Source organism: Cydia splendana, chromosome 15, assembly GCF_910591565.1.
Source record: "Cydia splendana chromosome 15, ilCydSple1.2, whole genome shotgun sequence".
In the NCBI taxonomy this organism is placed as follows: Eukaryota; Metazoa; Arthropoda; class Insecta; order Lepidoptera; family Tortricidae; genus Cydia; species Cydia splendana.
Genome location: NC_085974.1, coordinates 1,204,352 through 1,217,574, shown reverse-complemented (window position 1 = coordinate 1,217,574; position 13,223 = coordinate 1,204,352). Strand labels below are relative to the sequence as shown.

General features: G+C 38.6%; 1 protein-coding gene across 1 annotated transcript in view; it reads right to left on the bottom strand.

Moving 5' to 3' along the window:
- The window catches only part of LOC134797412 (ankyrin repeat domain-containing protein 6), a 110,325-nt gene extending 104,835 nt beyond the window's left edge, over nucleotides 1-5,490 (bottom strand). Inside the window, exon 1 of the mRNA XM_063769636.1 lies at nucleotides 5,253-5,490. The gene's annotated coding sequence lies outside the window, so the exon portion shown is untranslated. The remainder of the gene's footprint in view (nucleotides 1-5,252) is intronic.
- Nucleotides 5,491-13,223: the final 7,733 nt, after the last annotated feature.

Below are 13,223 nucleotides of genomic sequence, written 5' to 3'. Positions count from 1 at the left end.
GCGCGCTTTCAGATCATCGCGTTCAGCGATGAAGATATGTATATAAGGTGGTTGGACCAGAGTTGCCCTGGATAGACAGCACTGGAGACAGTTGGAAGAGGCCTATGCCGACAGGCACACCACACTAAGAGACATTCTATAAGATAAACAACGTACATCTCACAAACTAAATATCTAAATCTGTATTTACAAGTGTCTCATAGGTAGGTATACTTATATGAAAAAAAGGCTTATTTAATTTAATTTAATATAAGGTGTTTTCACTACGCCATCGCCAGCGCGTAAAGGCTCTCTTCAAACATCAAAAACTGATGAGAAAGTTGCATTTTATCCACAGAGTGGCAAAGCAATCTGATGCAAATTATGACTTGTTTCTTTATGTTGGCTGATAAATATTTGATAACGTTCATTTGAATTTTATTTGTAATGTTGTACAGTTAGTATTTTCCTCGCGCTGGTATGATGTAAAACATGCTTCACTCGGGAGCAAAGCTTAAACCCTCGTGCCTTGGAACCCCCGCAAGGCTCGAATTCTACTTTTTGAACCACTCGTACGACAGCGTGTTCATTCAATTTTGGAATCTTTGGCGATGCTCGAGTATCGCGAGCACGAGAGGTAAACAACAGTGTTGATAGCAGTACTGATAATTTCGCTATTCGATGCTAGATGTCGACTACGAAAATAATTGTCTTTATGGTACTATTTATAATATTTTTTTGTATAAATATTCTTGAAAATAAATAATTCTATTATAATCTGTATATTTTAATCCAAATAATTAAGTACTTATTTATATTTGACAAATACGAGCCGTTTAGCAAAATTATGTGTAAGCTAAGTTGAAATCAATGTAACAGAGCAATAAAATTAAAAACCTACAATTTTACGCCCACACAGACCACACGCCGATGGATCTGCCAAAAATGCTATAAAATAAAATTAATATTCAAATATAAGTAACATAACACACGCAATAAAATTCGAATTTCGCGGGTTCGGATAACAATCGAGTTTCACATTCTATTGCCGAATGTTATTTTATGACTAATTATGATCTTCCTATACAATCTTCACGAGATCGCGAGAGACGTGACGTGACCAGTAAGATTTTTAATGCACGGGAAATATCTTCTTGTATATTTGCTTTACCCTAAAATCTATCTATAAAATGCTCACATGTTAACTGGCAGGGAACCTATTACTGAATGGATAATTTCGTTTAATTTTGATATAATAAAAACCGGCCATTTGCGAGACGGACTCGCGCACGAATGGTTCCGTACAATTACACAAAATCACATTTGTTGTATGGGAGCCCCACTTTAATATATTTATTTTATTCTGTTTTTAGTATATAGCGGCAACAGAAATACATCTTCATGAGATACAGCCTGTTGACAGACAGACAGACAGATGGACTGCGGAGTCTTAGTACCCAAAGGGTCCTGTTTTTACCCTTTGGGCACGGAACCCTAAAACTTATGTCATTTTGTTTTCATTCGCTCGTAGCTATTAGACTTCGTATGAGCGCGTTGATGTCTTAAGTTCGCTTTGATTATGAAACAGACAGGCGTATTCGAATTTTAGTTATTCGATCTGTTCCGATATGATACTGATCTGTCAGTATCAAAAGTGACTTTTCTTCAACCAAAAACGTCACTCTTTGACACTGACAGATCAGTATCATATCGGAAACAGATCGAGATGAGGCAGAATACGCCAGAGAGTAAAAAGTCTCCTGAAGAAATAAGAATACACTCTTTTCACTTTACTATATTTGATTTGGTTATGTAGCATAATTTCTAAAATCAAATTTCCTAAGTACGAAATTCCTAAAGACAGAACATCGAATATCAAAATGTCTAATACATAACCTAACACATGATATACATAACCTTTGATTTGCTTTTCCGTGTGACATCCACTTGTAACTCATTGTTGCATTTTCCGAAAATTATGGAACTCAAAGAGCCATTGACGTTTAAAGAGCCAAGCTCGTTAGTGCAAAAAGCGAACTGTTTAAATTCGATAACCATTAAGGCCACTTATCATTAATCATTTCGATGAGAATGGGAATGGCGTTGAATTGCAACGATGCCTTTCATTCCATTTTTTAATGAGAAATTATGGATTTATATTTAGTTTTTGCAATATTTAACGTTTTTTTGTGTATTTAAACTTAAAATGGCCTTTATTTTTTGCTTTTCTTGATACATGCATATGTCAAAGTTTCGGATTAAGTACGGACAAACAAATTTCAATGCTTACTTTAAATTTAATACTTGTATAAGGTAAACATAATAGAGCTCGACATGCTAATGCCCAATAGATGACACCTTGCTGTCACCTCTACTGACAATGACTTAAGTTTCAAGATGGCATGTACTGGGACCGTGTCGAGCACCAGTACGTTTACTTTACCTAAAGCAAATAAATTATTTGACTTTTGACTTTGACTTTGAATGGTAGGTATATTTGGATCTTCAACAATAAGTAAACTAACACTTTAAACTCTCGCGTTTTGTACACATATTTAATTGCACAAACGGGTCAATAAACATTAAACTTTAACGGGTAGCTGCAATTTCTTTGTCTACCCCAAACATTTTTATAAACTAATTTCGGGTAGTTTAGTGGTGTTTTATTAATATCTCCGTTGACATTTGTTGGGACGTCAGTCTTTCCGTGACCACAACTGGTGCAACTCAGCTGAAACGTCGGAATTAAAGGTAAAAACAATGAAATTATATCGCGGTAGACCCGTTTGTGCAATTAAATAAGTAAACTGTTTCTCATTGTTATAACCAACATGCATATTATAAAGCTATGCGCCTTATCAGTCTTATCACTTATTACCCCCGCATGCATTGAAGAAAAAATACAGCACTTATTCACTTAGTTTGCTAAAATTTAAATTAAAACTACTTAAATTTAAAAAGAATTCTCTTAAATTATTTCAACGCATTAAGTAATTAGGGTTCCGTACCCAAAGGGTAAAACGGGACCCTATTACTAAGACTTCGCTGTCATGGGCGTGGGCTCCCATACAACAAACGTGATTTTTGACCAAAGTTAAGCAACGTCGGGAGTGGTCAGTACTTGGATGGGTGACCGTTTTTTTTTTGCTTTTTTTTTGTTTTTTTTTGCATTATGGTACGGAACCCTTCGTGCGCGAGTCCGACTCGCACTTGCCCGGTTTTTTTTTTTAGATTCAACTTTAAATGTAATTGTAGTCTAAGGTTTTATATTGAACCACAAAAACTAGTACCTACAAACAGAGCAAAAATATATGTGTAGGTAAGTACATTTTTGTTAATAATTTGCCACTACATTATACAATTAGTTCGTGATTTGTACACAACAACATTTGTATGAATTGTATTGTATGTAATCAAATCACCTTGCAATGAATAGGAGGCATGTAGTGACGTAATATTCTAGCAAAAACATGACAGCGGGAGCATTGAATGAATTTGTTAGGTAATGAGGCAAATTGAATAAATAACAGCATTGTTGGGAAACATTGTGTTTTGTGATATTGTGGAGTACTTATCACAAAAAATAATTTATTGCCGCATATTGTTTATCATTTTAACAAACGTTTGCGATAAATATTCTGAAGATAATAAGTTTTGTTTTAGATAAACAACTGTATTTTTAAATAAAATTTGTGTAAATAAAAGAAAAAAAAGATAAAAAATCCCCATTCTGTATAAATAATGTAATTTAATGTTTGATATTTTCCCATGTAAAAAGTCTTACCTACAAAGGCGAAGTTTTGATTACCTAAATGTAATATTAATGATAGTTTTCAAATCCCAAAATGTAACTTAGTACATTCATGACATGAGCAATCAAAATGGATCACTTTTTACGACTCTTTTCTCATTGCGCATATGAGAAAAGAGTCCTACCTTCTGTTACATTACAACTCCATAGTATCTGCCTAACTACCCGATTCGAACTTTGAGATACGTCAATTAATAGATCTAGAAACGATATGGATTAGATGTATCAGTGTCAAAAGTGACGTTTTTCTTTGAAGAAGCGTCACCTTTGACACTGACATATCTAATCCATGTCGTTTCTAGAACTATTAACTGACGTATCTTAAAGTTCGAATCGGGCCGTAAGGCGGGGTCCTTGTAACATCTGTCTATACTCAAAGGGCAACCACCGTGACCGCGGTCATAAAAGTCAAGCACTATGTAAGTACAAATGCAAAATAATTTTACTGGAATTCCGAAGTTTTACATACAAAACTTACGGCCCGATTCGAACTTTAAGATATACGTCAGTCAATAGATCTAGAAACGATGTGGATAAGATATGTCAGTGTCAAATGTGACGTTTCTTCAAACAAAAACGTCTCTTTTGATACTGACACATCTAATCCATATCGTTTCTGGATCTACTAATTGACGTATCTTAAAGTTCGAATCGGGCAGTTATACTCACTCTATTTTCTTTTTGCACCTATAACAATTTTTAGCAACGAACACTAGTACCAGACACAGATATATGTATGATAAGTAAATGTTCATGCTAAGTTTCATGTAATTTAAGCATGTCGGTTTAAAATGAGATTGTATGAAAAGGGATTTTTATAAGGATTTTTATTCGTATGACTCAAAAACTGATTGACATAGATATGGCACGTATTTTTTTTGCAAGAAATACCTAGGTATTATCTGAAATGTCGTGTATTTACTCTCTATTTATGGGCATGTCTAATTTTTATTTTTGCTGCCAATTAATGGGTGTCTTACCTTGATTGATTCAAACTTACGAAAGTGCAAATTATAAAGTACTGACGTATATTATGTACCTGCCTAAATTATTCATCCGTGGATAGGTTTATTGTGGTTATTGTTATTAATCATACATTTTTGTAAACAAATACAGCTCAGCTTGAGGTTAATTTGTATGTACGAAGCGTAGGTACCGGCGGGAACCGAGGTCTTTACCCTACGGACACTTCGGTATCGAATTATCGATAGCCTTATTCCAAATATAGAACCCAAATAGCATTCCTATGTAACTCCAAAAAACTAAAATTAAATCTATGCTTTCTTAAAGAAAAATGTGTTTTAAAGTTTTTATTAAAGCTTTTTGCAGGTGTACCTTTTACACAAAAAGTTTTTTAAACACAATTTTAGTGAGACCAAATAACCGCCCACCTACAGAACTTTTTTAACGAGAGAATACTAATTTTCCCACTCAATACATATTACAAAAAAGCTCAACTCACCTCCAATAAGAACATCCAATAAGAACGGCATCCAATTGTCAAGAAAACCACAAAAAACAACACTATTCACTATAACAGTGCACTCACAAAAAACACAATAATTCTCCACTACATTTTTCCAAAAAACACAAAAATTCACAGAAAACACACACGGGTCACCGGACGAGCAGTTTGAGAACAACTGACGCTATACGCGGCTTGGAGCGCGTACGCATCGCCTTTCTCCTTCGCACGCTCACACTCGTTCAAGGTCTGAAAGAGACGAAATATGATTAATGTCTGATGGCGAAAGCTTTCGATAAAAACTGAACGAACTGGCAAAGTTACCTTTGCAGTCGATAGAGGCTTTATTATAAAGCGACTCCCTTATATTTACATGCATTCGTGCGTTGCTGCGTTTTATAGAAGTACGCGGTTAACTTTGTACTTTTGCGGTTTACGGGAGTACTGGAAAGGTCGTATTTTTAATAGGATTTATTCTGTAGTTACGGCCTTTTGTAAATAAGGCAGTGTAATTGTATAAGGATTGGTATTTAAGTCGTCAAGTGTCTCGTTTGTTTGCTGGACTCTCCTACATTGTATTTATTGTGCAACGTTCGTATGTGACTACGGTTATAGCCCAGTTCACCCAGAAATATTGTGTATGAGTAGCCTTGGTTTACCTTTCTAAGTACCTAAGTATGTCAGAAACATATGAAACAGAATCAACGCTGTATTAGTCAATTCCATTGATAAAATTATGCCGCAATTATGGCGCTTCCTCCATCACTTATTTTTAGGGATCGTTACCGGTATAACTAAAAATGACAATATCACATAGCATTAACAAATAAATAATTATTGATCAGATTAGCTATTAAATGCAAAAATATACATAAATAACCGAGATACCGTAATTGAATACCGGTTAATTTGTATGAAAATTATACCCTTATTCGGTCCCTGCTTATTTTATCAAGGAAATTTACCGATACAGCGGCGGCACAGTAACAGTCACAGCAAAAACAACGCCGCTACAGTAATGCAGCTGCAATTGACATCCGAACATTACCAGAGGGCCTTCCGCGAACCATGTTCGAAGTGTTTGCCTCCCTGTCACACTTACGTACGCATTTACAAGTGCGATAGAGAGGCAACACGTCGAACGTTCGTGGTAGGCCCTCTGAGCCAATTGAGTCATAAACAAATAAGCTTTAAAATTAATCATACCTCCACATAAGGGCTTCATGTACTAACATCTAACTTACCATCGATGTACCTTATGTCTGTCCATTAAGGTTTAACATTGGTCAGTCATGACCGACGACAATGTAACGATGGTAATGTAATTTGTCCATTCTTCCACACATTAACTGTACAATAAAATGATCGGACATTCGGACAAGATCGAGTGCATTTACCTGAAGGATTCTGTTGATGTATGATGAAATGTTAAGGATGCCACAGCGCGTATTATTGATGTTGAACTGACAGATGTGTTCTGAACAACCAGGGAACAAACAAAATTATGAATTCCGTACATAATTTCAATGAATCAGGTCTTAGTCATTTTATTCTAAATATGTGTACAGTCACCGTCAAAGACATGTTTACACTTTTGCACCTTACTCCATTGAAATATGGCGCAAAATGTAAACATATCTTTGACGTCGATTGTACCTCATGCGTACAGAAATAAGTAAAATCACCCATTACTCGCCATAATTTGTCTGAAGTAGGTATATAGTCTAGCCTAAATTAAAAATAAGTTCCCCAGTTTTATTTTATATGCAAATTCGACTTCCCTATGTAAGTCACATGTCAAAAATCCCCCAAATTCACCGGAAGCCGTGCGTTATTGCGCCATTGTGGGGTGAAACAAAGCGTTTCCTCCTCCAAAAACAATAAAAATGCCGCCTGCGCATGTTAGCCGTGCGTGTTGTTCACCAAGCGCTAGAGAACCGAACAAGTAAATTAACCAGTATACGAATCAACCAGGGACGAATGAGTCAATTATCTCACAGCTTGGCATCAAAACACGTCTGTCTACTATCTACCAACATCAGTTGCTCTTTTACTTTGGCCATGTTAGGCGCAGAGGTGATGAAAGCTTAGAACAAGTGATCGTGGTCGGAAAATTGGAATGCGAAGAACCTAAGGGCCATACCAACTAGATGGTCTGAACAAGAAGGCCTCCATCAAGCGGTAAGGTAAGGCGGTAAGGTAATAAGGGCTACGGGAGATGAGACCGATGGACACAATTCACAGCAACTGCAAAACTATACTCGTACTCACGATCCTCAGTAATGAGAGACAAGCAAAGAAGAAGAAAAAGATACGGAGGGACTTATGATAGGACTAGATATCGCTTAGGTACATACTTCACTTAAGAAAATAGGGTACGTACTGCATAATTGTTTTCCATCGTATTTTCTCGGAAACGTTCGTATTTGTCATGCTAGTTCAGTCAATGACAGTACTTTTTCTACCGAGATTGACTGATATAGCAATACACGTTCGTAAGTTTCCGTGAAAATACGATGGAAAATAATTATGCACTACATCTGTATTAATACTTAATCAGTTTAGATATACAAATACATAAGTAAATGTCATTTTTAAAACGTCGGAGATAATTATGAAGCTTACATATATATACGCCTTCAACTTCAACCCGTTTTAATGAAGGTTGTATCAAAACCAGTATAAAATCATAACAAATTGAAATCTGAATCGTGTTTCTGGTTTCCTTGAGTGTTCGACTCTCTATGTTCAGTAACTTCAGTAAGGGAACACACTTGTAGCTTTCAAAGCTCACCGGCGTAAACTATGCATACAATAAGGGAACACACTTGTAGCTTTCAAAGCTCACCGGCGTAAACTATGCATACATACGGTAGCGTTTGTATAACTTAGTTCTAGTATAGCTGATGTAAGGATTGTTTCCTTGAGTGTTTGACTCTTTACGTTCAGTAACTTCAGTAAGGGAACACACTTGTAGCTTTCAAAGCTCACCGGCGTAAGCTCTGCATACATACGGTAGCGTTTGTATAACTTAGTTCTAGTAATGGCTGATGTAAGGATTGTTTCCTTGAGTGTTCGACTCTCTACGTACAGAAACTTCAGTAAGGGAACACACAGCTTTCAAAGCTTACCGGCGTAAACTATGCATACATACGGTAATGTTTGTATAACTTAGTTCTAGTAATGGCTGATGTAAGGATTGTTTGCTTAAGTGTATGCGGCGGCTGATAAAGAAGCTTGGTTTTAATGATGATATTGTTTGCTTTTAGCCTTTACAAATGAATTTGTATGAAGTTATGACGTATAAAAGACACTTGCACTGCGTGTGCTATCAAAATCGTTGCAGACTTCTCTTGGTCTAACTCTACTTCATTTGCAATCTGAGTGTGTCTTATTAGGATCGCTGATAACCATCCAGAAACGAGTAGAACAAGAAATCGATCTATATTATAAATAAAGTCATTTAATATACATTAATATTATATACTTATCTGAATATAAATTAAATAAACAAAACCAACATAATAAAACTTAATACTAAGTACTTAACCTAACTACAGGTAAAAAATTTGCCCTAAATCGCCGTCAACGGGCAAAGTGCCCAGAAGGCTGGCCGCATTTCCTCGCTGTATAGCAAAGCTAATGCGCTGTGCGAAATACTGGCCAGCCCTCTGGTCACCCGAGGCCTCTATTAGGCGCGTCGATAGATCTTTATATAGCCGACGCGCACTTGGCCCCCACGGCCCCAATGTTTCCACGCCAAACGCCGCAAACATGTAGCTGGTTCCTAGGGCGGCATATTTGCGGCGTTTGAGGCTTTCGGCCGAGGATCCGCAGCGCCAGCAGCAGCGCTGGTGCTTGGAACATGGGACGGTGCCAGGGTGTCAACGCAAGTAGCATCCCAAACTAGCGGCCGACCCATGCTCCAAGGCACCAGCGTCATTCCGTCAGGCCTCTTGCTGTCGTCCCGGGCCAGCCCGCTGGGCTCGAGGATTGCCGGCACTTTCGCACTAACAAGGGCCCGACGGATGACATCGTTTATACTGGCGTGGCGGGAGAGTCTACCAGCGCTGCGGACACATGAGAGGCCATGGTGGCCCAGTGTGTCCACCATGGTGCCGCATTGACAGCGATGTGCCTGGTTTGTTGATGCCCCCAAACGTAAGCTAGCTGCCAGGCGGAAGGTGGTGTTATCAAGGAAGGTACCAATGTTTGGAGAGGGTAGCGCCTGCAGCCACAGACCCGACTCCCACTCCGCAGTCGCAAGGAGACGAGCTCGGTCTGCCGAACTAGTTGACGTATTTAAAAGGTTTTTCCGTACTAGTTGACAGAGCGGCTCGTCCCATTGCCTCTGCGAACAGGGATTGGCAGGCGGGTCTGTGTTGGGGCTAGGGTTGCCAGATCGAAAGGCGCTATTATCGGGAAAAAATATATTTTTTTCGGGATTTTAGGACTTAAGTCGGGAAAAAAAAACATTCAAATTAAAGTAATTGTATTAAAAACAACGATATTTTACATTATTGGCACTACGTTAGCTACGCGCTCGACGACAGTTCGGAACATGAAATTATTGTTTTATAACGTGAAGCTATTTTTCGGGACAATTTTCCCTTCGTCGGGAATCGGGAACACATGCTAAAAATCGGGAGAATCCCGCCAAATCCCGACCATCTGGCAACCCTAGTTGGGGCAGGTTATAGACCAAACATTCTTGGCCTCAGAGCAGTGTGCAGCCTCCATAGATCCAATGGAAGGATCTAATATTTTCTCTATAAGGCTTTGCGCACCGTGCACCGAGGACAAGAACGCAGGTAGAGCAACACAAGAAATTTTGCGGATACCCAGGCCGCCGAACCTAATGGGTAGGCTAGCCTGGGTCCAAGATCTATCGTCAAAAGGAATATTGAAGATGGATGTGAGAGTTTCTGCGACTAATGTATCTAATGTTGAGACCAAAGTGGGGTGTTTCCAAAAATGGGTTCCGCGAAGTATATATGTAAATTTTGGGACGAAAAGACAATGCTTAATGATTGAATAGGCTGAATGAAGATTAATTTTGGCCAAACGGTGTGATGTTGCTTTGAAATTTTGAATTTTTGAGTCGACGAAGTTTTCAAATGATTGGTCTAAGACGGGACAACCAAGGAGGTGAAGCGAATCTTCGTTTATAATTTTGACACCCGGGGCGAGTTGTGTAAAAAGGTCGATTGTATTTTCCTTGTCCGGACAGGTATCGGTGATAAAAAGTTCGCACTTGGAAAAATTTAGCGATAGGCCAATTTTTCCCATGTCTGTGTTAATTTATAGTGCGTGGTTTTATAATCTAAAACCACGCACGTCGATAAGAGATCTTTTTAGAGACGTAAACATTATCACATTACCGTCGCTCTTTATTTATGAAGTTATTATGTACGCCAGGAAACATTATGAGGAATTTCTAAAAATTAGTGACATACATAACTATAATACGAGAAACAAAGGAAAACTTGCGGTGCGGCGGTTGCGATTGGGAAAAGTAAGAAAGTCATTTGTAGGACAATCGATCCATTTTTACAACAAAATACCTAGTCACATAACAGATTTACCATACCATCAATTTAAAAGAGTCGTGAAAACCAATTTAACTAAGAAAGCCTACTATAAAATATCAGATTATTTAACTGATAAAAATGTTTGGGATGATTGTGATATTGTAACGTAAAGAGTAGATAATAAGTCTGTATAAGTGTTTAATTACGAGTATTACTACTAATAATACAACTGATATGTAACAATAATGTATTGTACACGACGGACACAAGTGTATCTTGTATACCTATGTGGGAAAATAAAAATAAAATAAAAAATAAAAATTTTATTTAGGTCTTCGAGAACAGAAATCGCTTCTCCGCCGAGGGTCCCGTCATCTAAATACCATACGTTTAATTTTGAATTTAGTTCCTTAATGATGGGATGTATCGCGAGGCTGAAGATGGCTGGACCGAGCGGGTCGCCTTGTTGACATCCTACAGAAGAAGCCAGAACGTTGCTTTTATACAATAATTTGGAAGGAGAACTATAACATTGCCAAAGAAATTTATATACCAGAGGAATTTTGTCTTTTATTTGGGTCAACAAGGCGCCTCTGTCTACGGAATTGAAGGCATTGCAAACATCCACCTTAAGCAGGACCTGCCTTAATTATGCTCGAGGAATGTTCGCACGGCGTGCACGGCAGCTTCACATCCACTTTTGGAGCCAAACCCCAGTTGGACAGGTTGAAGTTCTGGGGTGAGCTTCGAAAGGATGGAGCGGCAGGCGATCTTGGCGGCAAGACGTCGGAGTGTGGTGCCAACTGCAATGGGGCGGATGCCGCCGTCTTGTTTTGTTAGGGCACAAAGGTTGGCTCCATACAGGACGTCCTTGATGCCGTCTGGGACCTGGCCGGCCAGCATGATATTTACCAGTGCCGTCAGGTCCTTTAAGAGTATTTCCCCGGTTTCACCACAGCCGCTGCACAGGAGATCTTTCAGGTGTTGAGGTGTCAGACCATCCAGACCTCCCGCAGAGCCATTGGGGAAAGACATTACGGCTCCAAGGACATCCCGTGTGGTAGCAATAAGATTTGGATCACCAGGTAGTGGGGGATCAGGCAGGCAAAGGTTTGTAGCTGGAGGTGGATGCTTGCTGTGGAGAGCTGTGAGGGTGTCAGAGTTAGATGGGGCTACTGCATCGTCAGAAAAAAGCAAGCGGGCGGCACCTTTTATGTCGCCATCAGAAATTTTAGACTCTACTTTTTGAAATAAATTGTTGTTGGTGTTCCTAAAATTGTGAGAAGAGGGTTGAAATGAAATATCGCTGCAGCAGTTGGCTTTAACCGTTTTCGTGAGTGATTTTGAATTTTCATCGGAATTTATATGAAGAACTTTAAAGGTGAAAGTAAGTAAGTGTTCCCAATTGCGTATGGAGTTATCTGAGAGGACTGTTTTGATTGTGTGGCTCAAGGATTTGGCAACAGATACTCGGGCACCACGTGGTATCCGTTTCAATACCGGGCGCGAATTTTTTAAATCACTCAGAGTTTGGTGAAATGGTACATCCGATCTGGTGTGGTCTGATGACTGTGAAGGCGCTAAAACGTTTGGCTGGGACAGTACGGTAGATGAGGGTTGAGTATGGCTTTGTCGGTGTTTTTTGGTGATATGTATGTTAAGGCCTCTAGGGCCTTTATAATAACTTGGTTTGGGACATTCCGGGCAACGAAGGAGATTTTCTGGCGATGCAGTAGTTCGTGTGGGGCAGGAAAGGCTTACGAGGGGCATCTACAATAAAAAAATACAGTACTTAAATTAAACCTAAAATAAAAGACACCAATATGACTAAAGACTATAAAACTAAAGACTTAAGTAAATAAGTAAAGTAAATAAAAACTAAATTATGTATCTTCAACCGCAGGAGGTACAAACTCTGCTAGAGTGTCCTGTGAGAATGAAATTCCTGTGCGTGGAAACGGGTAGAGCCTCTGCGGCTCTGCTTTTCAGGCAGTAATGGCAGCTTATGCCCTTCAGCTGTGAATTTATGGGGCCTCTGAATAGTTGAAGGATAAAATCAGAAGTATTCACGTAATAAACAAACAAAATTGTACACAAGGCGATGTGGTGCTGTCAGTCGTATATTATATCATATTTTCCTTGTGATATCTGCAAAACATTGGTATATGTTACCGGAGCCGAAAATAGCAGTTTTCAATCGTTTATAGGAGCTTAAAACATGGTTTATATCAAAAAGAGAAATAAAACGGATTTAATTTTGCAGAGAATAAACAACCGTGACAGTTGACGTTGACATATATATGTCAAATTAAGTTCAAAATAAATGAAATCGATAAGTATAACAGAAGGCCTACCGCGAACACCGAAGTTCGCAAATTGCGGGCATCTTTCTCTTTTACTTCAATTAAGGCGTAATTAGAGTGACAGAGATAGATGC